Raw genomic sequence first — 26,027 nt, 5'->3', positions numbered from 1 at the left:
ATAATAAGGCTATTGAATGAAGTATTTAATGAAGTTAGAATCCCATGTTTGTCATATATATCAATTCAGTCAATCTTATTCTCGTAGTTATAATTATTAGCATAATTCTTAGTTATAAACACTCTCAATTTGTTATCATCTTAGCATTGGATAATAACCATACATTGTTTCTTAGGTGCATAAATTACATAGTTAACCAATACAGTCTCTGTGAGAATGAACTAGAAAAGATTCTATACTACTTGAGAACTCGTATACTTGCATGTATTATTAGCGCGTGTTTAACGACTAACAAGTTTTTGGCGCCGCTGCCGGGGACTGCATTGTTAATTTATAGTTTATGTGCTTTCCATCGGTGGTCGTTAAAGTTCATTGACTCAGACATAGTTACTTATTTGTTCCTTGTCTGGTTTCAGGTACTCTAGCGAGGGTGTATGCATACACGTTCGCGTACTCATAAGAAAACACTGGATAAAGCCGAGAAAGAACTTGTGGTAGTTCGTAGGGAAGTTTTTGAGGAATAAAAGAAGGTAAAAGAAGAAGAGAAAGTTGAAGAGCCAATTGTAGTAGCTATGGGTGATCAAGCAGAAAATCTGAAGGCTTTGATGGTCTATTCTAAACCTAAGATTAATGACATTCAGTCTAGAATCATCAGACCAGCCATCAGGGCTAACACTTTTGAGATCAAGTCAAGCATGATCCAGATGATAGAGAACTCAGTTCAGTTTGGGGGTTCTCCTACTAAAGACCCCAAAATGCACATCAGGGATTTCATCGAGATCTGCGACACTTTCAAATTCAATGATGTGACTGAAGATACTATCAAGCTACGACTCTTCCCATTTTCTCTGAGGGACAAAGCTAAGTGCTGGTTACACTCTCTACCAGTAGGGTCTATCACAACTTGGGAAGATCTTGCTCAAAAGTTTCTCACTAAATTCTTCCCCATGGCGAAGACTGCAGCAATCAGGAATGCTCTTACCCAATTTGCACAACAAACTGGAGAATCTCTGTGTGAGGCTTGGGATCGATATAAGAAGATGCTAAGGAAGTGTCCACACCATGGCATGCATGATTGGATGATTATTAACTGCTTCTACAATGGATTGGGTCCTACTTCTAGGCTCATGTTTGATGCAGCATTAGGAGGAGCCTTGTGGGCTAAGAGCTACGATGAAGCCTATGAACTTATTGAACTGATGGCTGCTAATGAATACCAGAATCCTTCCCAGAGACTGACTCAGGGGAAAGTAGCAGGAATTCTGGAGTTGGACACAGCAACTTCTATCACTGCCCAACTTAAGGCTTTGACAATGAAGGTGGACACTTTGGCTAATTATGGAGTTAATCAAATCACTAGTATCTGTGAGCTTTATGCTGGTGCCCATGAGACTGATCAGTGCATAATTTCTAGTGAATCGGCTCAGTTTGTGAGCAACTTCCAGCGATCGCAGCAACCTGTGCCAGCCACCTATCATCCTAACAACCGCAATTATCCTAATTTCAGTTAGAGCAACGCTCAGAATGCGGTTCAACAGCCTTATCAGTAGTATCCAGCTAAGTAGTACAACCCCCCTGGTTTTCAACAACCGCAGTATGCACCAAGACAACAACTTCAACTACAATCAGCTAATGAAAAATCTGAATTAGAGGAGTTGAAGCTTATGTGCAAGAGTCGAGCTGTTTCTATCAAGACCTTGGAAAATCAAATTGGGCAAATTGCCAATGCCTTGCTAAATCGTCAACCTGGTATATTTCCTAGTGACACTGAAGTGCCAGGAAAGAAGGAAGCTAAGGAGCAGATAAAGGCAATCACTTTGAGGTCTGGGAAGGTTGCGAATCCCAAACACACTCAAGAGTTGACTGAAGAAGCTGGGGCTGACAAAGAAGCAAAGCAGCAGGATGAAGAACTGGAACCAAGGAAGACTATTATTGAGCACACTCCGCCTCAGGGTAATACAGGGGAGAAACAGATCTATCCTCCACCGCCTTTTCCTAAGCGCCTGCAGAAGAAAAAGCTGGACAAACAATTTGAGAAGTTTCTGGAGGTGTTCAAGAAACTTCATATCAACATACCTTTCCCTGAGGCTCTTGAGCAGATGCCTAGTTATGCAAAGTTTATGAAAGGTATTCTATCTCGGAAGGTGAAGCTAGATTATTTAGAGACTGTCGCTCTCACGGAGGAATGCAGTGTTGTGCTGCAGCAGAAGTTGCCTCCAAAGCTTAAAGATCCGGGAAGCTTCACTATTCCATGTACCATTGGAAAAGTGTCTTTTGACAGATGCCTATGTGACTTGGGAGCTAGCATCAATCTGATGCCTTTGTCAATCTTCAAGCAGTTGGACTTACCTGATCCCAAACCAACTTATATGACTTTACAGTTGGTCAACCGTTCTATTACATATCCGCGAAGTATTGTGGAAGATGTCTTGGTCAAGGTTGATAAACTCATCTTTCCTGCAGATTTTGTAATTCTTGATTTCAAGGAGGATAAAACGATTCCCATAATCTTGGGAAGACCTTTCTTTGCAACTGGCCGAACCTTGATCGATGTGCAGAAGGGTGAGCTTACAATGTGAATGCTGGATCAGGATGTTACTTTTAATATGTTCAATGCTATGAAATTTCCAACTGATAATGAGGAATGCTTAAAAGTGGAGTTGGTCGATTCGGTGGTCATATCGGAACTTGATTAATTGCTAAGGTCTGATGCCTTAGAAAAAGCCTTATTGGGGAATTCAGACAGTGAATATGACGAAGGTGAAGAGCAATTGCAGTATTTGAATGCTTCTCCCTGGAAAAGGAAGATTGATATGCCTTTCGAATCTCTTGGAATGGAGGAATTGAACAAAGCTCCTAAACGCCTCAAGCCTTTTATTGAGGAACCTCCATCTCTTGAGCTTAAGCCTTTACCTGAGCATTTGAGGTATGCATTTTTAGGTGATGCATCTACTCTGCCTGTTATTATTGCATCTGACCTTTCAAGTAGTGATGAGGAAAAGCTTTTGAGGATTCTGAGAGAGTTCAAGTCGGTAATTGGATGGACTATAGCAGACATCAAGGGGATTAGCCCTTCTTACTGTATGCATAAAATTCTGCTAGAGGAAGGTAGCAAGCCTACAATCGAGCAGCAAAGAAGACTTAATCCTATCATGAAGGAGGTAGTGAAGAAGGAAATTCTGAAGTGGCTAGATGCAGGGATCATCTATCCTATCTCTGACAGTTCATGGGTAAGCCCGGTTCAATGTGTGCCAAAGAAAGGTGGAATTACTGTGGTAGCAAATGAGAAGAATGAGTTTATTCCTACACGGACAGTCACGGGGTGGAGAGTCTGCATGGACTATCAGAAGCTGAACATAGCCACTAGAAAGGACCATTTTCCATTGCCCTTCATTGATCAGATGCTTGACAGGTTGGTTGGTCATGAGTATTACTATCTTCTGGATGGTTATTCGGGGTACAATCAGATTTGTATCGCTCCAGAAGATCAGGAGAAGACTACCTTCACTTGTCCATTTGGTACTTTCGCCTTTAGACAAGTTTCTTTTGGTCTGTGTGGTGCACCAGCCACATTTCAGAGATGTATGATGGCCATCTTTTCTGACATGATTGGCCATAATGTGGAGGTGTCCATGGACTACTTCTCAGTCTTTGGCAATTTTTTTGATGAATGCTTGCAGAATCTGGGACACGTTCTCAAGAGGTGTGTTGAGACCAATTTGGCTCTCAATTGGGAGAAATGTCATTTTATGGTGCGCCAAGGCATTATTCTCGGGCACAAAGTTTCTAATAAGGGTCTAGAGGTGGACAAGGCCAAGGTGGGGGTCATTGAGAATCTTCCTCCACCTATTTCTGTCAAGGGGATTCACAATTTTCTTGGTCATGCAGGTTTCTACAGGCGTTTCATCAAGGACTTCTCGAAAATTTCAAAGCCTTCGTGCAGTCTGTTAGAGAAAGATGTTCCTTTTAAATTCAATGACGAGTGCTTTGAAGATTTTGAGATATTGAAAAAGAGTTTAATCACAAAACCTTTCATAACTGTACCCGATTGGAATGAGCCTTTTGAGATGATGTGTGATGCAAGTGACTATGCAGTTGGAGCAATTCATGGGCAGAGAAAGAAAAATATATTTTATGTAGTCTACTACGCTAGTAAGACTCCAAATGGTGCTCAACTGAATTACACTACTACGGAGAAAGAACTTTTGGCTATTGTCTACGGTTTTGAGAAATTTCGATCTTATCTACTTGGGACTAAGGTGACAGTTTTCACTGATCACACTACCATTCGATATCTCATCTCAAAGAAGGACTCGAAGCCTAGATTGATTCGATGGATTCTTTTGCTCCAAGAATTTGAACTAGAGATCAAGGACATAAAAGGAACTGAAAATCAAGTTGATGATCATCCCTCGCGTTTAGAGAATTCTAATGCTACTTTATTGGATAAGACATTGATAAATGAGTCTTTTCCCGAAGAGCAGTTGTTTGGAGTGCAAGAAGAAAAATGTGGTTTGCAGACATTGTGAACTATCTTGTGAGTAATATTATGCCTCTCGACTTATCTTATGCTCAAAGGAAGAAGTTTCTTCATGAGGTGAAGTGGTATATGTGGGATGAGCCGTTTCTTTTTCGCCAAGGAGCTGACCAAATCATCAGGAGATGTATTCCTTACAGTGAAATGGGGGGGGATCTTGCGAGATTTCCACTCAACGGCTTATGAAGGATATTATGGTGGAGAAAAGACAGCAGCTCATGTTCTTCAAGCAGGTTTTTTTGGCCAACATTGTTTAAAGATGCTCAACACTTTATTTTGAAATGTGATCGATGTCAACGTGTGGGTAATATGTCTAAAAAGGATGAGATGCCTCTTAATGTGCTTCTCGAGATTGAGGTCTTCAATGTTTAGGGAATTGACTTTATGGGGCCATTTGTCTCATCTTGTAATAATCAGTATATCTTGTTGGCAGTTAATAATGTGTCAAAATGGGTTGAAGTTAAGGTGTTGCCAACAAACGATGCGAAAGTGGTGCTTAATTTTCTTCACAAGCAAATATTCACCAGGTTTGGAACTCCAAGAGTCATAATCAGTGATGAGGGGTCGCATTTTTGTAATCGCAAATTCACTGTTATGATGGTATAATGTGAATCATCGTATTGCTACGGCTTATCATCCTCAGATAAATGATCAAGCTGGGGTATCTAACAGATAGATCAAGCGTATTTTGGAGAAAGTGGTATGTCCATCAAAAAAAGGATTGGTCTTTAAAGATTGATGAAGTTATTTGGGCGTATAGAATAGCATATAAGACTCCATTGGTCGTTGTTTCAGTTGGTGTATGGTAAGGGGTGTCATTTGCCTGTGGAGCTCGAGCATAAAGCATATTGGGCTTTAAAGAAATTAAATCTGGACTTGGATGCAGCTGGAAAGAAGAGGATGCTTCAGTTAAATGAACTTGACGAGTTTCGACTTCAAGCTTATGAAAACAACAAGATGTATAAGGAGAAAGTCAAGAGGTGGCACGATCGGGGTCTAGTGCTCAAGAAATTTGTGTCAGGGCAACAAGTTCTTTTATTCAACTCTCGGCTACGTCTTTTTCCTGGAAAGTTGAAGTCAAGATGGTCAGGGCCCTTCATAATCAAAACTGTGTTTCCACATGGAGCGGTGGAAATTTTTGAGAATGATCCGGGACAAGCATTCAAGGTAAATGGTCAACGGTTGAAGCATTATTATGGTGACACGACAACTCGTGAGGTGGTTAGTGCCGTTTTATTGTCCACTTGATCTCAAGATTCTACGTCGAGCTAGCGACGTAAAAGAAGCACTTCTTGGGAGGCAACCCAAGTTTGTTGTACATTAGTAAGTAGAGGAAGCAAGAAGAAAAGAGAAAATCACAAAAAAATTAAAAAATTGGAAAAATACAGGTCTGACTACAGAAGCCTGGCACGCCCGCGCTGTCCCAGTGTGTGGCCGCGCCATCTACACAAAAACACTGCGCGCCCGCGCTGTTACATCATGCGGCCGCGCCAGTTTGGCAGAAGTAGTGCACGCCCGTGCCGTTCCAGCACGCGACCGTGCCGTGTCCGACTTTGGAAAAAAATAAAAGGCAATTTAAGGGGGGAAAACGGGAATTTATCCCAAAATCAATTCCTAACCGAATTTTACTCCCCCACATCCCATAATTCCCTCTCCAAATCAAACCCATTACTTCCATTATTCCCATAATCAAATCTCACTTCTATTCCATATCTAATTCTCTTTTCATCACCTATATATACATACACCCCATACACAAACTTCTTCACCAATTTACAAACTCTTAAACACAAATTCTCTCTCAAACACAACTCTTATTCTCTCTAATCAATTTCCATGGCACCCAAAAGACAAAGAACTCAAGTCGATAGCAGCGCCACCGATTCTTCAACTTCGAGTGGTGTGAGACCGGGTTTTCTACTCCCGAGGCTGAGGAGGAGTACGCGAGGCTTCTCGCGAAGCCTATTGCTAAGGAGAGAGGGTTCCTGCCATCTGGGAACGATGGTAAGCTTTTGGAGATGATCTTGGAGATGGGCTGGGTTCCTTTTTGCGAGGCACCAGCCACTGTGCCTATGAGTGTGGTTCGCGAGTTCTATGCAAATGCCAAGGCCAAGAAGAATGGCTTCACTGTGGTGCGAGGGAGGACGGTGGAGTATAGTGCAGAGGCTATCAGGACCATGATTGAGCAGCCCGCAAGGAATGTGGGGTAGGATACCTGAAATGATAAGACTCTAGAGGACTTTGATCTGGATCTTATTGTTGCTACTATGTGCCGGCCCGACACACATTGAAAGATCAAGAGGGGCACAGCCACCGAGTATTCTACGTTCCCGGCGTCCGGCATGAACATGTTTGCCCGTGCATGGAACGCTTTTATATGTGCTAATATCATGCCATCTTCGCATATGCATGAGGTTACTATGGAGCGAGCATGTCTGCTATGGGGCATTTTGCAGGGTGATTATGTAGATTTGGGGATGGTGATATACCAGAGGATTCTGAGGTTCTTGAGGGGGAGCACTACGGGGTCTATTCCGTATGCATCAGTGGTGACAAAGCTGTGTGTGGCAGTTGGTGTGCATTGGCCCACACATGAGCAGTTACAGATTCCGAGTGCTCGATCGATAGCACTACTTTAGCTACGATGCAGGAATGGGATGGAGGCAAGCCTGATCTGAAGGGGCTTGGGTATTCTTTTGGCCACTTACCTGGTGGGAGGCCAGCTGTTGGTCAGGCGAGCAGGACTGCATGTAGATCTCAGTTAGGAGATGAAGGAGGACCATCGCAGCAGCAGCAGGAGGCAACATTAGTGGACATGGGAGCTGGTTTGAGCTAGATGCAGTATAGGCATCTTGCAAGGAGGATGGATGCGATGCACGACATCCATAGTCGTTTTGCACAGGATCTCACTCAGGCACTTAGGACTGCATTTAGAGCCACCGGAGTTGACATTCAGTGGCCAGTATTTGGTGAGGACTCTGTGTATCCGCCTCCTGACACACCTGACACTCCACCCCTTGAGGGTGAGGATTTTGATTCAGAATAGGTATGCCTGATTCCTTACTATTACCTTCACCGAGGATAGTGAATATTTTAAGTTTGGGGGTAGTAGTTGAAGGAATATGTTTGTGTGAGTCTCATATAGTTTGCATGTTCATGATAGTTTAGTTCATATAGTTTGCATATTTTGCCATGTAGTTTTTTTGGGTAGTTTTTATGATATTTTGTTCATGTAGTTGCATGCATTTGCATTATAACATGATCTCTTAAATAATTTTTCTAATTGACTTGCGATATTGATGCTAATGTAGTGATCTCGTATTTAGTGATGTTGAGTCTTATTGGATTGATTTGCATGCTAGAGACACTTGTATTTCACTAAGTCTTATAGGTTGCTAGAGTGCTAGATCATGATCATGGTTTATTTGAATTGTCGAGGTTTAATCGCTTGTTTATATTTAGAATTTAGGGTATTCTCTAAATAATAAAAGACATGGATATTTAAAAATTGGAGAAATTGGATTTCATTGCTAGTTGTGTGGCTAAGTATTAAATGGCTAGTAGCCGGCTCATATTTTTATGAGTAGTCTAGGATTGAATGAGAAAGAATAAGTGTTATGTATAATTGATCACGAGTGGGCTCTTTAGTACTCGAGTTATTAAGTTCTTAGGGGACTTTGTGCCTAGTGACCTAAGGCTTTTATGGTCTGGGATCCGCTAACCTAACGCTCGCTACATGGGTACTATTGTATAAGTCTTTTGTGGACCTCACTCATTGCACGATAAAATAAGCATATTTGTTTTGTTTTATAGTGAATAAAAGCATGAATCCGTATAAAACTCCAATATAAGAATTGAAGTGTTATAAGTTATTTTGAGTCTAGCTTTTTATTTTATTTATAACCTTGCGATTGCCTTGATGAGTAGTGAGTCATGATTATTGATCTAGTTGCGATAGTATATCTGTAAGCATCTTCACACACGCACGTCTCTAGTTTGTAAGTTGATTTGTATGATTTGATTGATCTTCATGCGAATAACTGCATATGTTGATATGTTGCTTGTTGGTTGGTTGAGTTATTCTATTGGGATCGTTGCATTCATATAGTTGCATTCATGCATTTTTGTTTCTTGTTCTTTGAGTCTATTTATGCTTGAGGACAAACATCGATTCAAGTTTGGGGGTATGTTGAGTGGCATTTATGACACTTTATTATGCTCTAATAAGCTTTGAATTGGTGTATTTGTACTCAAAGTGTTATGTGTTTTAATGTGTTTTCTAGTGTTTTTGCATTTCAGGCGTTATTCAGGTAAACATGTGAATTAGCATTGTTTTGGTGCTAATTTGGTGTCCAGGTGGTGTTGGAATAAAAGTTCGTGGAAATCCGGATCGAAGCAACAAGTTTTAAGAAGAAATCAGGTTTTTCCCAGAAGGACGGCGCGCCCGTGTTGTGATAGCGTGCGGCCGCGCCGGGGTTCCGGAAATGCAGCGCACCCGCTCTGTGATAGCGCGCGCCCGCACCGAGGCTAAATTTCAGAATCCTGTTTCTATTACAATTCTAAAAGGGAAGCTTCCAGATTGTTGAGGGTTGCTATTTATATTCATATTATACTACAAGAAAAATGTTAATAGACATCACACATTAGACATCGGCCGCTGATGACACCGATATTTAAATAACAATAGACATCATCCCGCGTTAATTTGATGTCCTTTTATATTAAAGACATCATTTATTTTAAAACCGATGTCTTAAGTTCACTTTTTAAAAATTGAACACGCGACATCTCCAATTCTGTTCCCCCTTTACCAAATTTTCACTCCCTCAACCATTTTTTTCCTCTCTTTTACATTCAGAAAAATTAAAAAAAACTAACACTAACACTCTCTTGCGACTACCTCTCTCTCTCTCTCTCTCTCTCTCTCTCTCTCTCTCCCTCTCTCCCTCTCGCTCAACGCTGCCTACCACCTCCGTTATGCTCTTCTCACCATCTCCGTTATGCTCTCTCTCTCTCTCTCTCTGCTCTTTCCTGTAAGCTCTCTGTTTATACTCTCTCTACTCAGCTCTCTTTATTTCAATTGTTACTTTGTATTAGGGTTTTTCTTTTCTCTTTTTTATATTAAGATGTGGAATTTATTTTTTCTGCATTTAGCTTATAAATCGAAATCCTAATTTTTAAAATTAGGGGGTTTTCGAAATTGAAACCCTAATTTGGTTATTTGGTCTTTTATAGGACAATTGTTACTTGATTCCAGGTAGTGATTGTGGCTTTAGTTATTTAAGATATTTGTTATTTGTTACTTGTTACTTGTTCTGGGTGTGTATTAATTTAATGTCAATGTTTACTTTTGTTGAATAAAGGATTGAATTGTCAAAAAGTTTGGCCATCAATACAAACACAAGAGGACTTTTTCGCGCTAGGCTTTGCCAATGCAAGAACATGTGCCTCTTCCTCAATGTATCCTCTGGTATGTACAGTATTTAAGTATATCCTAGGCACTATTGTTTTGATTAGACTGAAGAAAAGGAGCCTATATTTTTAATGTAGCGTTACGGTACTCCTAACAAAATTAGTTTACGGAATCTGAAGCAATGCCTACATATGCATATAAAAAATCCAAATCTTAAATACTATATATTTTAAGCCTATGTCTTGGATAGATCTCAGTCTCATATATTGGAAGATAGTATATGGGGATATTACTTCTGCAGTAAAAGTGACTGAGTGACTGTAGTTTATATCATAGTCACAAACTTAAGGTAGACATTCACCAACTCACTTGAGCAGCAAAATAGCACTTACAAGGTACAACACTTAAAAAAACTATGTGTCTTGTTAACAGGTGAGTCGGCATAGACTTGACCAAGGTGTTAGCTGTTTGACATTCATCAGTTGCTCTCATAATTTTCATGCAAGGGACTTTGCGATCTAGTGGGTTAATTTGGTGGGGCTTAAATAGAGTGTCAACTACTTGGGTGTTTGTGGATATACTCATATGTATAAATGGACAACTTAATTTCTTTCCAGATTCTTTCAGCAATCTTTTCACATAAATACTTGAAGAATATGTTTATTTAATAGTACATTCACATATATATATGTAACAGTATCCTTCACCTTTTTATTTCACTTGATCATATCTCAGTCAATATGCCCTTTTTTATTTTATTCTATTTGCTTCAGGCAATAGCAGAGGAACCCGACGATGCTATACAATGGCACCAACTAAGTCTTCATAATCTCTGTACCCAATAATTTCAAGCTTCACAAAAATACCTTAAGGTTGCAGTTGCCCGTTTCAGAGAATGCAGTTATGCATGGTCAAATCTTGGTATTTGGAAACTTCTTTACAAACTAGTCATATTACCGGAAACTATATATTCAGAATCTTAATATGTTATGCACTATGCTTAATCATAATGGGACTGAAAATACTACTTTCTCTTGTTTCCGAGCTACAATTTTATGAGTTTGTTTCCTTTCTTTTTTTGTGAGTCAGGTATAGCTTTGCAACTGTCTGAGGAGACGACTTCACAATCTGAAGAAGTATACAAGAGAGCCTTATATTCTAGATTCTACTTATCAAGCCTTTTGCATGCTTCAGACTTCCTTATCAAGCCTTTTGCAGGCTTCTGCTTTATATTCTAGAATAGACAATCAAATATAAAGTTTGAGATTAATATTTAAGATTTGCTATATTTTGACAACTGAGACTAATCTGATATCAATATCCTATTGTGATTAAAAAGTACATAGAATTAAGTCCCTGTAATATTATATTTTTTTATTATCACTTTTTTCCGAATTTTTAATTTATTTCGCTCTTGAATATTTTTCTACTTGTTAGATTAAAGTACATACTCTCTTAGTTTCTTTCTATAACCTTATGACAAGTAAAGGCTTACGTAGATTCCAGAGAGACTGTATATTTGACATGTTGTTCACATATGGGATCATCTTATTTGATACGGTTATACCTAGTTTTTTCTACTAATTTTTTTCCATGACTTTGCATTTTTTCCCAGTTTATGTAATTTTTTGTTGTTACTCAACAACATCTACATCTGAGGCAGAGTCTACAGAAAAAAAAAGAGTCCAGCAAATTTCTTGTGCTTATTCACTTGTTTTTTGTTATCGTGACAGCTCTTGTATTTGCTGCTTTAAAAGATAAAGTTATTAACTTATACAATTTGTGCCACCTGAAAATTGCAGAACAAATGGTAATGTATCACCATCCACTATGTATATTTGCCCTGATCTTCTTAACCTTTATTTTATTTTATTATTTCTATCTTTGAATCCAGCATTGGGTCTTTTTTCCTCCGTCTGTTGTATTATCTTTAATTTGTATATTTTCTATATTTTTATTATAAAAACGTATCTTTAATTTCATATAACTGCGGCTTGTTGTTCACTGTATGATGTAGATGTTAAAGAAATTTGTGATCTCATATGTCATGCAGAATGCTTAAAAAGGCTTCACTCTTATCCAGGATCAGAGCAGGAACAATATATGGAACACTTGTACGATTTTCATACTCTGAACTAGAAATTGCAACAAACAAGTTCTTCACCTCTAATTTGATAGGAATAGGGGGAAGCAGCCATGTGTACCTGGGCCTTTTCAAAGATGGTAGTAAAGTTGCAATTAAACGGATGAAAACTGAGGGATAGATGGGTGTCGAGAATAATTTCAATGTATTATAAATTTGGTTTTAATAGAATAGGAATGTGCAAGTAATATTTGTTTTACTCACTAATGTGAGAATGCTAAAATTGGAATATTTTTTGTTAATATTGAATTCATTTTTTGTTATTATTTTGGTCCAAAAGTAATTTGATTTTTGTATTGTGTAAGTAGTGTAATAACTAAATATACATCATTTTTATTGTATAAAAATTGATGTCTACTAATAAAATACAAATTAATTTTTGTGTGTTCAAACTGATGTTTACAACCTATATAGACATCAGGTCAACGTGATGTTTAATTGGCCATATATACATCAGCTTTTCAGAATGAAATCGATGTCTAATGGGGTAAAAGACATCGATGTATGACCGATGTCTAGAATAGACATCATCGACATCAACATCGGTTGTAAAACAATATAGACGTCGACCAAAAACTGATGTATATGGATATTTTTCTTGTAGTGTTAGGTCGTTTTTAATATATAACAAGTCAGAGACGGACCAAAACACAAGGAGAAGACGGCAAGAGACCTTTAGCACAATTCAACAAAGGCGAAGACGATCTAGTTTAGTCTTGTGAATCTTTGTTTTGAGTTGTAATTTCAATGCTTGTTTCTTGATTTGCTGATTCTATACTCTTGTTTGTACTTGGTTTTATTTATCCGTATAAGGACTACGTTTGTTATATCATATTTTCATCGGAACTCACATTGATGATGAGTCTGATTATGGGCTAATCGTTATCGTGGGGTTCTAGCGAATTTATTTATGGATATCTTTAGTTAAATTGTTTGATACCTTAGTATGTGGTGATTGTATGATATCCTAGTATTGGTTGTGCGTATTCGTCTTATGAGCGTCGCGAACTTATAAGATAGTGTGTTAATTCTTAATGAAGCGAATGTGAATTTAAGGATTTAGAACTTGTGATGCTAGCATAGGTTCATGTATTTGTTATGCATGATTCGTAGGTAATTTTAACCATCTTACTTGCCCTATGTAATCAAAATAGATAACTTGTGCTTAAACCGTTATGTTGTCAAATTCTATAGACATATAGGGTCTCAATATAACTGGTGCATATTCAGCTTCTATCTCTTTTGTGGATGTCTGGTAGAATGGTACTCGTGCAACGAAAGTTGGCGTTTATCAGTTTTGTGTTATCTGATTAGTGTCATCACCATTGCATGCTAAGGTTAAGAATAATAAGGCTATTGAATGAAGTATTTAATGAAGTTAGAATCCCATGTTTGTCATATATATCATTTCAGTCAATCTTATTCTCGTAGTTATAATTGTTAGCGTAATTCTTAGTTATAAATACTCTCAATTTGTTATCGTCTTAGCATTGGATAATAACCATACGTTGTTGCTTAGGTGCATAAATTAGATAGTTAACCAATACAGTCTCTGTGGGAATGAACTAGAAAAGATTCTATACTATTTGCAAACTCGTATACTTGCGTGTATTATTAGCGCGTGTTTAGCGACTAACAACTCTCGACTTTTAGACTGGGTATTCATTTTCAGGTTTATGTAGGATCTATACACTTGAGCCATGTTTAATTATAGAATGTTCATATACAAATTTTAAATATCATTAACATAGTTAGGATAATTATGGTAACCTTATGAATGAAAGTTTGATCAAACTTTTATTTTGGTAAGTTTATTAAAATATCATCCTAAAATATGTCCAATAAACTATTAGTAAACTGATTTTTAAATATATTTATTATAACATATAAAATTTAAAAAAATAGTTGTATAAATATTATCTATTTCATACTTCTATTATTTGATCTTCATACCACTTGTCACATGGCTATTCTTTTTTTGTCGAATCGCCTGCATGACCTGCCCTTGCACCTCGATGCCCAACAACCCCGTTTGCATGCACATCGATCATCGCCTTCCCACACACGACCATGTCGGCACACACAATCCCATCCGTGAAAGCACCACAAGAACAAAACTACTCCAAATGCCTTGTAACTGCCCCTTGTGCGCCTGCCACTTGTCCCCTTCTTATTTTCCAGTTTCCCTTGTCCTCCAACTGCTATGACTCATTAAAAACGTCACCAAGTGATTTGTTACCTTCACTCTAGCTGTTGACAAGATTGTCTCCAGGAGCCCTAACACACCGAGTCACCCAGCTAACCACATTGCACGCACATCTATCACCGATTAAGTGACGTCATGCTCAACTATGTTGGATGCCGCACAGCGACGTCTCATCTAACTCAGCTCCGCGACTAAGGTACAACCAAGAGGTCTTATAAGCCCTCCTACATCACTTGAGTCAATGTCCTTATTGACTTGAAATAACCATGCCTTCACCATGTTAACAACCCTTTATTTACTTATTTAACTATTACAATATGATATAATTAAATTAATAATTATTTAAAACATGGTGCATGGACAATTATAGAAACTCCAAGAGATTAGATATTTGTCATGCTAAGATATATAATATAAAGAATGAGGATGAAAAATGTACTCTAATAAAGTTATATAATGAATCCTTATTTTACTGAGATTCTTCTTCCATTCCTTATAAATAGTTAACCCCCTATTCTTAACAGGAGCTAACTTTCATTTAATAATTTAATATCTTTCTTTTTCATTCTATTATATAGTGTATGAAAAATACTTTTAATAATATAATATAAAACAAGCCTAAAACCTGTGTGATGCACAGATTATTTTTAATATTATAGACATTTTTAAATTTAATTTGAAGTAAAATTTTTAAGATATGAAATTTATTTTAATTTGATAATAATTGTAATATACACACATATATAATATATATGATTGAGAGATGTAGTTTTTTATATTCTTATAGGCGTGTTTAGAAAAAAATAATTATATTTTAAATAACACTTAAATTTTAGCCCATATCAATAGTACTAAAATTATCTTTAGTTTAACTCAAATTAATGATATACATTATTTTATATTAGGCTAAGACTCATTATACCAATAATATTTAACTAATCATATTCAGATTTATTTAAGTTTAATTTGTTTAAGGTCGGATTAGTGATAAATTTTTTAAGTTAACCCGATGAAAGTAAATATTATTTTAATTTAGCAGTCCAATTATTTTCTGATTTTAATTTTGATTTATCTTGCATTAATTGTATAAGTTTTTTTCGCTTGAACAAATATATAATATTGATTTAGGTCAAGCTTACGCTTTTATGCTCACTAACAAATTATCTCTAGTTTCGATTTAATAAAAAATAGTCCGGATATTTTAAAAATTGAAAAATCTTGTAATTATATGAACTCAAACGAGAGATCGACTATCAAACTTTTAATATTTCAGCTATTTGGAGCGATTCCTGTTATCCCATCCATTTTTAAGTCTTAGTATCAACCAACGACTTAGGTAGAATTTAATTTATTTCATTTTAGCCCGGATTAATAATATAAGAATTATATTTATGTTTAATTTAATTTTAGTTTTAGTGCATATCAATACTATACATTATTTTGTTTTAGTCTCATCCTTGTTATGTCAACCAAATTCAGCTAATTATATTTAGTTTGTTTTAAATTTTAATTTAGCCGGATGAATATTATAATATTTTAGGCCTCATTACTTTTAATCTACTAACGAATTACCTTCCAAAATTTTATTTTGTTTTAGTCTAGTTCAATTGTATACATTTAATTTGCCGGATTAATGATATTTTTTATTATATTTTAGCCGGAGAAATCAAAACCCACTAACTATATTGAATTTATTTTGATTTTTTTATTTAAGATTGTATCAGTAGTATATTTTTATTTAGCTTGGATGAATTGTTTTTATAATTCTACATTAATTTTTTTATGAGAATATTTTATTTTAAATATTACTATAATTACATATGATTGAACCGACTACCAACTAAACTTTCATTATTTTGTTTTTAATATAACTAACTTAAAACCCGTGCGATGCACGGATCACATAGATTTTTTTTGATATTATATAATTTTTTTAAAAAATATTTTGAATTCAATTCTTAGTTTTGTTCATTTAGAACTTCAAATGATATGACTTCATGATAATTATAATAGTAGACGTATAATTTCAAAACTTTTTAGAACATCTAAACTTATTTAAAGTTATTTAAAGTGATAGCATTGGTAGGGGGAATATTATTATAACGAAATTATTATTTTATTGAGGATAAAAATATAATCCCTCCATTATGTTGGGACCTTAAAAAATATTATTTTAGCATGATGATTACTTAATCGATTAACTATAACTCTATAAAAAAAATTTGAAAAAAAACAATATTACTGATTGAACAATGTAGTTTTATTGATAGTTTTATGTGTATTTTTAAAAAAAATAATATTTATATTTTAATTAAAATTTGATTTTTTAGTCACATCAATAGTATACGAATTTTACTTAGTCTAATATAAATTTAATTTATCTCAGATCAGTGGTTTATATTATTTTATTTTAGCCCGATACCCAATACATCGATCAAATCAAACTAATTATTTTAGTTTAATTTTAATTTTTTTAAAGTCTGGATCAGTAAGATAATTTTGTTTTAGACTGAATAATTAGTATATATATGATTTTATTTTTTTTGGTCGAATCATATTTTCATTTTAGTTTTATATTAGTCTGAATCAATTGTACAATGTATTTTTTATACTGGATAAATAACATATATTATTTTGTTTATCTAAGTTCATTAGTATAATTTTTTTAGGAGGATTGATAATATTGTTATTTTATCTTAACCCGAGTCACATGATATATCAACTAAATCTTAATAATTATATTTAGTTTGTTTAAATTTAATTTAGTCGGATAAATAACATATATTATTTTGTTTATCCAAGTTCATTAATATAATTTTTTTAGGAGGATTGATAGTATTGTTATTTTATATTAGCCCGGGTCATATGATATATCAACTAAATCTTAATAATTATATTTAGTTTGCTTAAATTTAATTTAGCCCGAAGTAAAATAATATAGAACTCGATATGAATTAAAATATAAATTGGTAGAAGAAGTTTAATTTAATATATATTATAATGATATATAGTTCATTATAAAATAGAATTAAAATTGGTAAATCAATAGATGAAGTTGACTTCAATATCAATTAGAAGTAGAATTGATTGACCCAATAATTAGAATTAGAATAATTAAGGGTAATTAAGTAATTTCAACAAGTACCGACCGACTACCAAACTTTTAATATTTCGTCTATTATAATATAGTATAGATAGTACTAGCCTATAACCACTACCACGCACAATTGTTTTAAATAATTGTTATATATTATGTTTTTTAATTGTAGTTTTTTAAATTGTATTAAAAATTATTATAGATCATGTGTTTCAATTAAAATATTTTAATTTAAATTTATTATTATTATTATTATTATTTGTTTATATCAATATATAATTTTTTAATAGTTTATTCTATTTTCTTTTATCTGAAAATATTATAAATACCAGCGATTTATCATTTGATTTTAATTTTGTTTAGATCAGCTCAATAATTTATTTATTTTTTTCTTTGTGAATAGTATATATTATATTATTTGGCGCCAGATCATTAATTATATTGTGAATATTAATATATTATTGGGAGTGTTTTATGTTAAATATAGTTATAAATTTAAAGTATTACTAAAATATAGATGATCGCTATTCACTACCAACAAAATTTTCAACGGGTCATTTTTTATAATGTATAATATATATTTTTTATTTTGTATTTTAGTTAATACTAATAATAATTTTTTAAAATCCAGATTAATAGAGTGTTATATTGTAATTTTATTTTAGTTACCCGTTGAGGTTTAACAACCGGTCAAATTTATAAGTTCTTATAAAATAAGAAATTATATTAAAGAAATAACTTCAATTTGTGATTTAGAAAACATAGGGTACCGTACACTTCTTTTTTTAATGAAAGGGTACGATACATTTTTAAGTCTATGGTTAGTTATTTCATAGGCTGATTGTTATTTTTAATTATTAATTTTATTTGTATTTCGGTAAATTCAGTGAGTATCAAAAAACATGTATCGTACCAAAAATATTAATATTTCGTCTTTTATATAAAAGTACTAGTCTAAAACCCGTGTGATGGACGGATTATTTTTAATATTATATAATTTTTGAATTTAATTTTAAGTAGATTTTTTAAGCTCTGAAATATATTTATTAGAAAATTTTGATAATATGATTTGAGAATTATTTTAAATATGTATGTGTATAATTTAGTGAAATCTTAGTTTTTAAAAAATATCACTGATTGAAATATTTAGTTTTGTTGAAATTCATTGGTGTGTTTACAAAAGATAATTATATTTTAATTAAAAGATAAATTTTAGCTCACGTCAATATTAAACGAATTATCTTTACTTTGGTATATCCAACAAATCTAACTAATTATATTCATATTTATTTTGGTTTAAATTGTTTAAACCCATATCAATGATAAAAAGTTTATGTATCAATAATAAAATTATGTTAATCCGAATAAAAGTACATATTATTTTATTTTAGCTGGTATAGTTAGTTTCTTATTTTAATTTTGATTTATCATTAATCAGTTGTATACTGTTTTTAGTCTAGATGAATAATATATATTGATTTATTCTAGTCCGACGCAATTATACCAACTAATGAATCATCTCTATTTTAATTATATTAAAAATAGTTTTGGATATTATAGAAATTGAAAAAACCCCGTAATTAGAAAAACCCAAACATTTTACACACATATCTAAAATCAAAATTTTAATATGTCGGCTATTAGGGTCGGATCCAGTTATCCCAAAATCCTAAGCCTACATTATACCTAACAACGAATTAGATAGACTTTAGTTTTATTTTAACACAAATCAATAATATAAGAATTGCCTTTAATTTGAATTTAATTTTAGTTTTAGCGTAGATCAATAACATACATTATTTTGTTTTAGCCTTATGCTCGTTATATCAACCATCTAATTACATAGTTTGTTCTTAATTTTATTTTAGCTCTAGTTAAATATTATTTTCTTTTAAGCAGAATAGATAATATATTTTGTTTTACTCTGAGGACAACATATCGACCAACGCATTATGTTGTTACCCGGTTTGATAAAAAAATTAGCTAGATCGGTAGTAAAAATAGTTTTGAATATGATAGAAATTGAAAAAGCCCGTAATTATATAAACTCAAACATTCGACACATATCGACAATCAAACTTTTAATATTTCGGTTATTAGGGTCAGATGTTATCCACAATCGTAAGCCTACATTATACCTAACAATAAATTATGTTGACTTTAATTTTATCTTGACACTGATCAATAATATAAAAATTACCAATATAATTTTAGTTTTAGCGTAGGTCAATAATATATATTATTTTGTTTTAGCCTTAGACCCGTTATATCAACCATCTAACTTCATTTAGTTTGTTTTTAATTTTATTTTAACTCTAGTTAAATATTATTTTATTTTTAGCCGAATAGATAACATATTTTTTTTTCTGATGACATTATAGCGACCAACACGTTATGTTGTAGTCCGATTTGATAGAATATTTTTTAGCTAGATCGGTAGTATTTATTAGATATTATTTTACCGTGAGATAACAAATGTTGGTTTTAGTCTCAGACTCGTTATGTGAACCAAATGCAACTAGTTATATTTAATTTTTTGTATAATTTCATTTTAGCCCGTAATGAATATTATTATATTTTAGACCGAATTGATAATATGTATAATATTATTTTAATATGTTGACATTCTATCTGCCAGACGGATTTACTTACAATTTTTTCATTTTAGCTCGTTTATTTTTTTATTTTAGCATGATCACATTATATCGACCAAATGAATTTGCTTTCAAATTTTTATCAGTCTTTATTATTTTATTTTAATCTGAGGCTGCAAATCGAACTAATTGTACGTGATTTATTTTAATTTTTTATTTAAAATTGGATCAATAGTATAATTGTATTTAATATTATATATTATCTTGTTTGAATCAAAACCATTAAACGTATCACAATCCTATTTGTATTTATATAATGATATTGTGAATAGTAATCTCTTTATAAGAATGTTTATTTTAAATATTACTATAATATCATTATATATTTATTTTAAATATTACTATAAACTAGTAAGATAGCCCGTGCTTCGCACACGGGAATTTCTTGAAATATGCAAAACAAAAATTAAAATAATTTAGTGCAATATCGCAATTTTCAGCATATCTTTATATTGTGAAAAAATACAAAGTTAAAATAGTTATTTCTTTTATTTTTATATTATTTATAAATTATTCAATTGGTTGTTAGAATCTGCGTATCCGGAAAATCAGTTTAACTTTGGAAACAAACATATGTTTTAAAAGAAAACATGTAAATTACAAAAATTTGTAAGCCTAGATTTTTCTAAAAAAAATTACAAAAGATATCGATTGATTTATTACAAACCTTCATAAAGTTTTTTAGTGATTCTACAAAATCATGTAAAATCTTATGTAAGCTAAATACATGGAAAATGTATTGTTCACAAATATATTAGTTGTCTTACATGGAAAATATATTGCTCACAAATATCCATTATATTAAAAGAAACTATAAAATATATTTATCTCAATCTTGGTCAAATCTTCATAAAGATATTAATTTTATTAGATTGAAAATCATTGTCTCAATTAAGTAAGCTGCATATATTGGAGATATACAATATAAAAAATCCTACAAAAAACAAGATGAATTGTCAATCCATTGGCATTCGTGTTTCAGCTATAGTTGCAAGTCATAACTTATACTGTACAATCTCTCTCGGGCAAAAAATGATGCAGGTTAGTTTGTACTTTGTTTGAAAGTACAAAACATATATATATATATATATTTATAGTTTGAAAGTACTAAATTGTTTGAAACAATTTAGTAATTTTAGTTTTTCTTGAAAATTACGTAATGATTTCAATATTATCAGATTATGCAAGATCAATTATCAAGCACAGAAGAGGGCCTTAAAGCTAGGGGAAAAGCTTCTTAGTCGGAATTTCTGAACATAACTCTTTTGGTTCATTGGTATGTAATATAACACTCAATATATATTAGTTGGCAAATTAATAAAAATATAAAATTAATTGTTTGCATATATATTGATGACATAGAGTATCAAAACCATTCACATTGGAATTTGGTGCCAAACTATCTCGACAAATATTTCTATGATAGCCTGGTCTCGCTTTAAACATAATAGATCTAAGCAGACAGGTTTAGCAAGGGGCTCATACTTGAGAAGAAGCTGTGACTCTGTTAATATCTAATCCCATACCTGGTCACGACAATTTTAATTAATTGTACATTGCTACAATGAAAAAAAATGGCTAACTTTAGATGTGCTTTCTTTGTGCTCTGTATATATGGTCTGCATACAATCAGTGTTGCTGATAACTAAACCAGAAAGGTAAATAAGTGCTGGTCAATAACTAAGATGCAACTACTAATGAAAATATAACAGGTAATTACATGTAACTTGTAAATCAGACCTTATTCGAGAATTGAAAATCAACGGGCTATCTTATTGTGCAAATCAGACATTATGATGTATAAAATCAGACCTTGTAAGATGATTATTCAGAGACATTGGAGGGGATAGCTTAAGTAATAGAACATATACAAAAGTATATCATCTGTGTATTAAACTAATGACATGTCATGTGAATTCTCTAATTTAAAATGGAGGGGATAGCCTGGTTCATTCCGCCTAACATAAAGGCGGGTAATGTTTGATTATTGGCTGCAACTACTACCGCGCATGACCGCAATATTGATGCAGTTTGATAATTCTGAGAAAACTTTATACTTAAAACTAAGAGTGAGTCATTGCACTAAAATTAGACAGTGAATCTATGTGATATGGATAAGGTTTCTGTGTTAGAAATTAAAAAATAGTAGTACTTCTTCATACATATATATAACGGCATTTAACAAAAGGAAACTATAAATGAATTTCGAAATGAAAGATATAAGATAAAACATGATGTTAACTTACCTGCTAATGTTATGTTTTGAATATCAGATTCACTCAATTGAAGGTAGATATTTCCAGTAGATTTTCTGCAGGAATACAATACGTCATCAGAAAGGGCTTTCCAGTGTTCAGTCCAGAGCTTCAGAGGATCAGCGACTTGATTGTTCGAGAGAATGAAAACAAAAAGCTGTCTGAGCTGATATGGCATAGCATGGACTGCATTCTTGGACATAGCAATATGCCTTTGCCTATCATCATTCAAGAGACCAAGTGCATCACATGCCTCCTTATATGTATTGTATACAATTCCGTTTACGGTCCTTAGATCCCTGAAGGAAGTTGCTCCCTTTATGTGCATAAGAATCATCCGGAGGAAAAAAGTCTCACCAGATGAAGCATGAACATCGGACAATCGTCCAAAAACTGTGCCTCTTTCACGTATTTTCCAACGACATACATCACCTTTCCAAGTGAAATATTGAGGAAACTGATTGTATGTAAACTGCCTTGCCTCAGGGATATTTTTATTTGCCTCGAACCATCCTTCAAGTTTACTAAATCTCATCTTTGCTCTGTCAGCAACATCTTGGAGGTTGTCATGCTTCTTGAAGGACACATTTTTCTCACCCTCCAGATGCACCGGCAAACGATCAACACTTGGGAATCGATGATGTATGTCAAAACCTAATAGACGCCAAACAGCTTCAGAAGCACATATATAACGTCCATCCAAAAATTTTTTTATTTCGTCTCTTATCTTAGGCTTTGTACATGAGGTGCTTGTTTCACCCGAAGTGTGCTTCTTCCTTAGAAGCATTGTAGCTGTGTCTTATCTTAGGCTTTGTACATGAGGTGCTTGTTTCACCCGAAATGTGCTTCTTCCTTAGAAGCATTGTAGCTGTGTCATGACCTTTGAGACAGTATTTAAATAGATACTTCAAAGACCGTGAGCTATTGCAAACTTCTAAATTTATGTGACAGTGAAATCTGATTAACAAATCTCTGTTGTAAGGTACGACAAATTGGTTATCCAATTTGACACCTTTCTTCTCTACGTGAAGCTCTGTTCGGCGTCTACGATATACTGGGAAACCACAATCGTCAAAGAAAGTATTGGCATTATATCTGAAATATTTGCATAAGAATAGTTAAGTAAGGCAAAATAATATATTAAAAAATTCAAATTACATTTAAAATATATCATGTCAAAACCTAGTTAATTTTGAAATAAATGCCAACATATTTTATTAAAAAAAGGCATGAAATAAAGAATTTACTTTTTGGGAAAATGACGACCGCACTGCCCCTTCACCATACATGGTGAATATGAGTAGTCCTTTCCGCAAGGTCCATGAATTATAAAATTCTGAACAACATGATAACCAATCAGATCATTCTTAGGATCAGGTATTTCTGCAGATATCAACTTATCAATTTGTTCCGTGTTCTGTGGGCGGTCTCGTGGATGTAACCATATCAACATATGGCAATGAGGAAGACCACGCTTTTGAAATTCAATAACATGCATGACTGTAAAATGAATATTAAAGGATAAGATGAATAAGAGATGTAATTGTAGTGTACTCTAAATTTGAAATGGACAAAATAATTTTAAAAAAAGAGAGAATTACCTCCTATACATTTACCAAAATAATTTTTTTTCTTAATAAGGTCTAACAGTTGATCAAGCTTTAGCTTAAAAACTCTAGCTATTACATCCGGTTTGTCTGCAACATCTACTCCGGGAAAATGTTTCATCATACTCTTAATCTCTGGCCATTGTGTATTGCACGTCATTGTAAGAAATAGGGATGGATGTCCAATAGTCCGACAAATTGCCAAAGAATCTTTAAAATATTGATTCATGTATCTCTGAGAGCCGGTATGCGTTGCTGGAAGAATGACATTTTTTCCTTTATTACATGGGTCTGTGTCACCTTTTGCAACTGAATCACGAATGGATCTGTACAAATCCGACCTTATAACACTGTGATGATTTCTTATCCAGTCCAACCTATACTGCTCAACTGCAGCAAAAGCATCAACTACAAACTGCTGCCATAATCTTCCACCGAGGTGAAGATTCATTCATGTTCACGATGTAGAACGAATAATATAGTTACTTTGATTATTAAACATGATCATTACAGGTAAAAAATAGCAATTTAAACTATGATAATATCATCAATAATCATAGCACACTCTATTATGAAGTTTTCCGTCCAGAATAATTTTGAGTTTTTTAGCGAAATACCTTCATCAGGACGTATCATCAATTTGTAAGCATAGTATTCCCGCATTGTGACAGTTATTCTATAATGTGTCTCATCCGGATGCTGATCATTATCTGTCTCAACATCTTGACATTGGTGTTTCTTGTTGTGTAGAGGGATCTTTAAATGGAATCCGTCATCTCCATATGGGAAAAGCAAAGGCTACTGAAGCTGCATAAAGTGCTTGCAAGTCTCAAAAACCCTTTTCAGATACCTTTCTTTTGTTTGAACTACAATGTCTCTGAATAGACATGTATCATCACTGTCACCAACCAATAAAACAGCCACCTCGTTTGATGGTCCAACCTGATTAGGTCTACCTGAGGCAGATTTAGAAGAAACCAATAGCAAGTGAAAGTCATCTGTTTCGGGCAAATTCAAGTGGTCACGTGCATATCTAAATCCTTAAGCTAGTTGATTGTGTTCATCCAGCATGTCCAGCAATCCTTGAACAATCTCTGGATCTAAAGATTCTGATCTAGGAACATCGTTCATCCGGTTTGCAACTTCATTTTCAGTATCATAGACATAAAGTTGACAAAATTTAGGTGGCTGGCCATCCTTAGGTTTGAGACTACCAATTAGGTGATAATTTTGACCATTTAACTTGAAGCAGTATGGACCTCCTCCATTATTGATCTTCCGGTCTATTTTCCCTCCGATAGATGTGAATTGAAAAAGTGAATTGTACGGTCTCATATTTTTTTTTGAAATGAGACGATTTCTCACCACCACTAAGCAATGAAGCGAGGAATGGAGGAGGTTTTTTTCAGGTGGTAGCCTAACTTGACCATCTTTGCAGCATAGTGTAAATGTTGGAGTGCTGTTCATCGAAGATTTATTGTTCCTTTCTTCGTTCCACATTACAGCATTACATTTCCGGCATATTTTGGATGGTGGACCAAGGTCCATGTATCCACTCCATAAATCTGTCATATTCCACATATAAATGTTAATAAGTTTGATTGTACTTCCTACAATAATTAAACTTAAAATAATCATTGCTAGATTATGATTTAGAGATATAATAATGCTGTAAGAATAAGTGTTAGATTTGTTCACACCTGGAACTGGTACATCGCTTTCTTCATCTTCCAAATATTCTCCACGATGAACATATGCTGTGACACGCCAAAATTATGAGAATTGAGTTATAAGCAGCCAAATTAAATATGTAAAAAAAATGCGTAACATAAGCAGCTGAGTACATACAATGTTCATCTGCATCGTCATCATCATCTGTATAAAGTATGGACATTTAAAATTAATTACAGGGATAAACATATAAATAAAATATAGCATATTCAAGGTAGAGAAAATGCACCCGACACAAATTACTCGTATTCTGGCATTTCCTCAAGTGGTTCTTCACCTTCCTCATTGAATGCAGTTAACAAATTTTTAACACCAGAGGTATCTGGCTTATCCATGCCTGGGTTTACACTTGTATGATCTATTGATATATTTAACAGAGAAATA

The 26,027-nt window shown here is 33.8% G+C and overlaps 1 non-coding gene across 1 annotated transcript; it reads right to left on the bottom strand.

Annotated features, from left to right (window-relative positions):
- Nucleotides 1–962: 962 nt before the first annotated feature.
- On the bottom strand, nucleotides 963–1,069 carry LOC141670219 (small nucleolar RNA R71). The gene has a single exon (XR_012554460.1). It is a non-coding gene; the product is annotated as a small nucleolar RNA R71 (small nucleolar RNA).
- Nucleotides 1,070–26,027: the final 24,958 nt, after the last annotated feature.

The sequence above is a fragment of the Apium graveolens genome, chromosome 6, assembly GCF_009905375.1.
Source record: "Apium graveolens cultivar Ventura chromosome 6, ASM990537v1, whole genome shotgun sequence".
NCBI classification, from domain to species: Eukaryota; Viridiplantae; Streptophyta; class Magnoliopsida; order Apiales; family Apiaceae; genus Apium; species Apium graveolens.
Note: the sequence above shows the minus strand (reverse complement) of the source record. Positions and strands in the feature narration are given on the sequence as shown.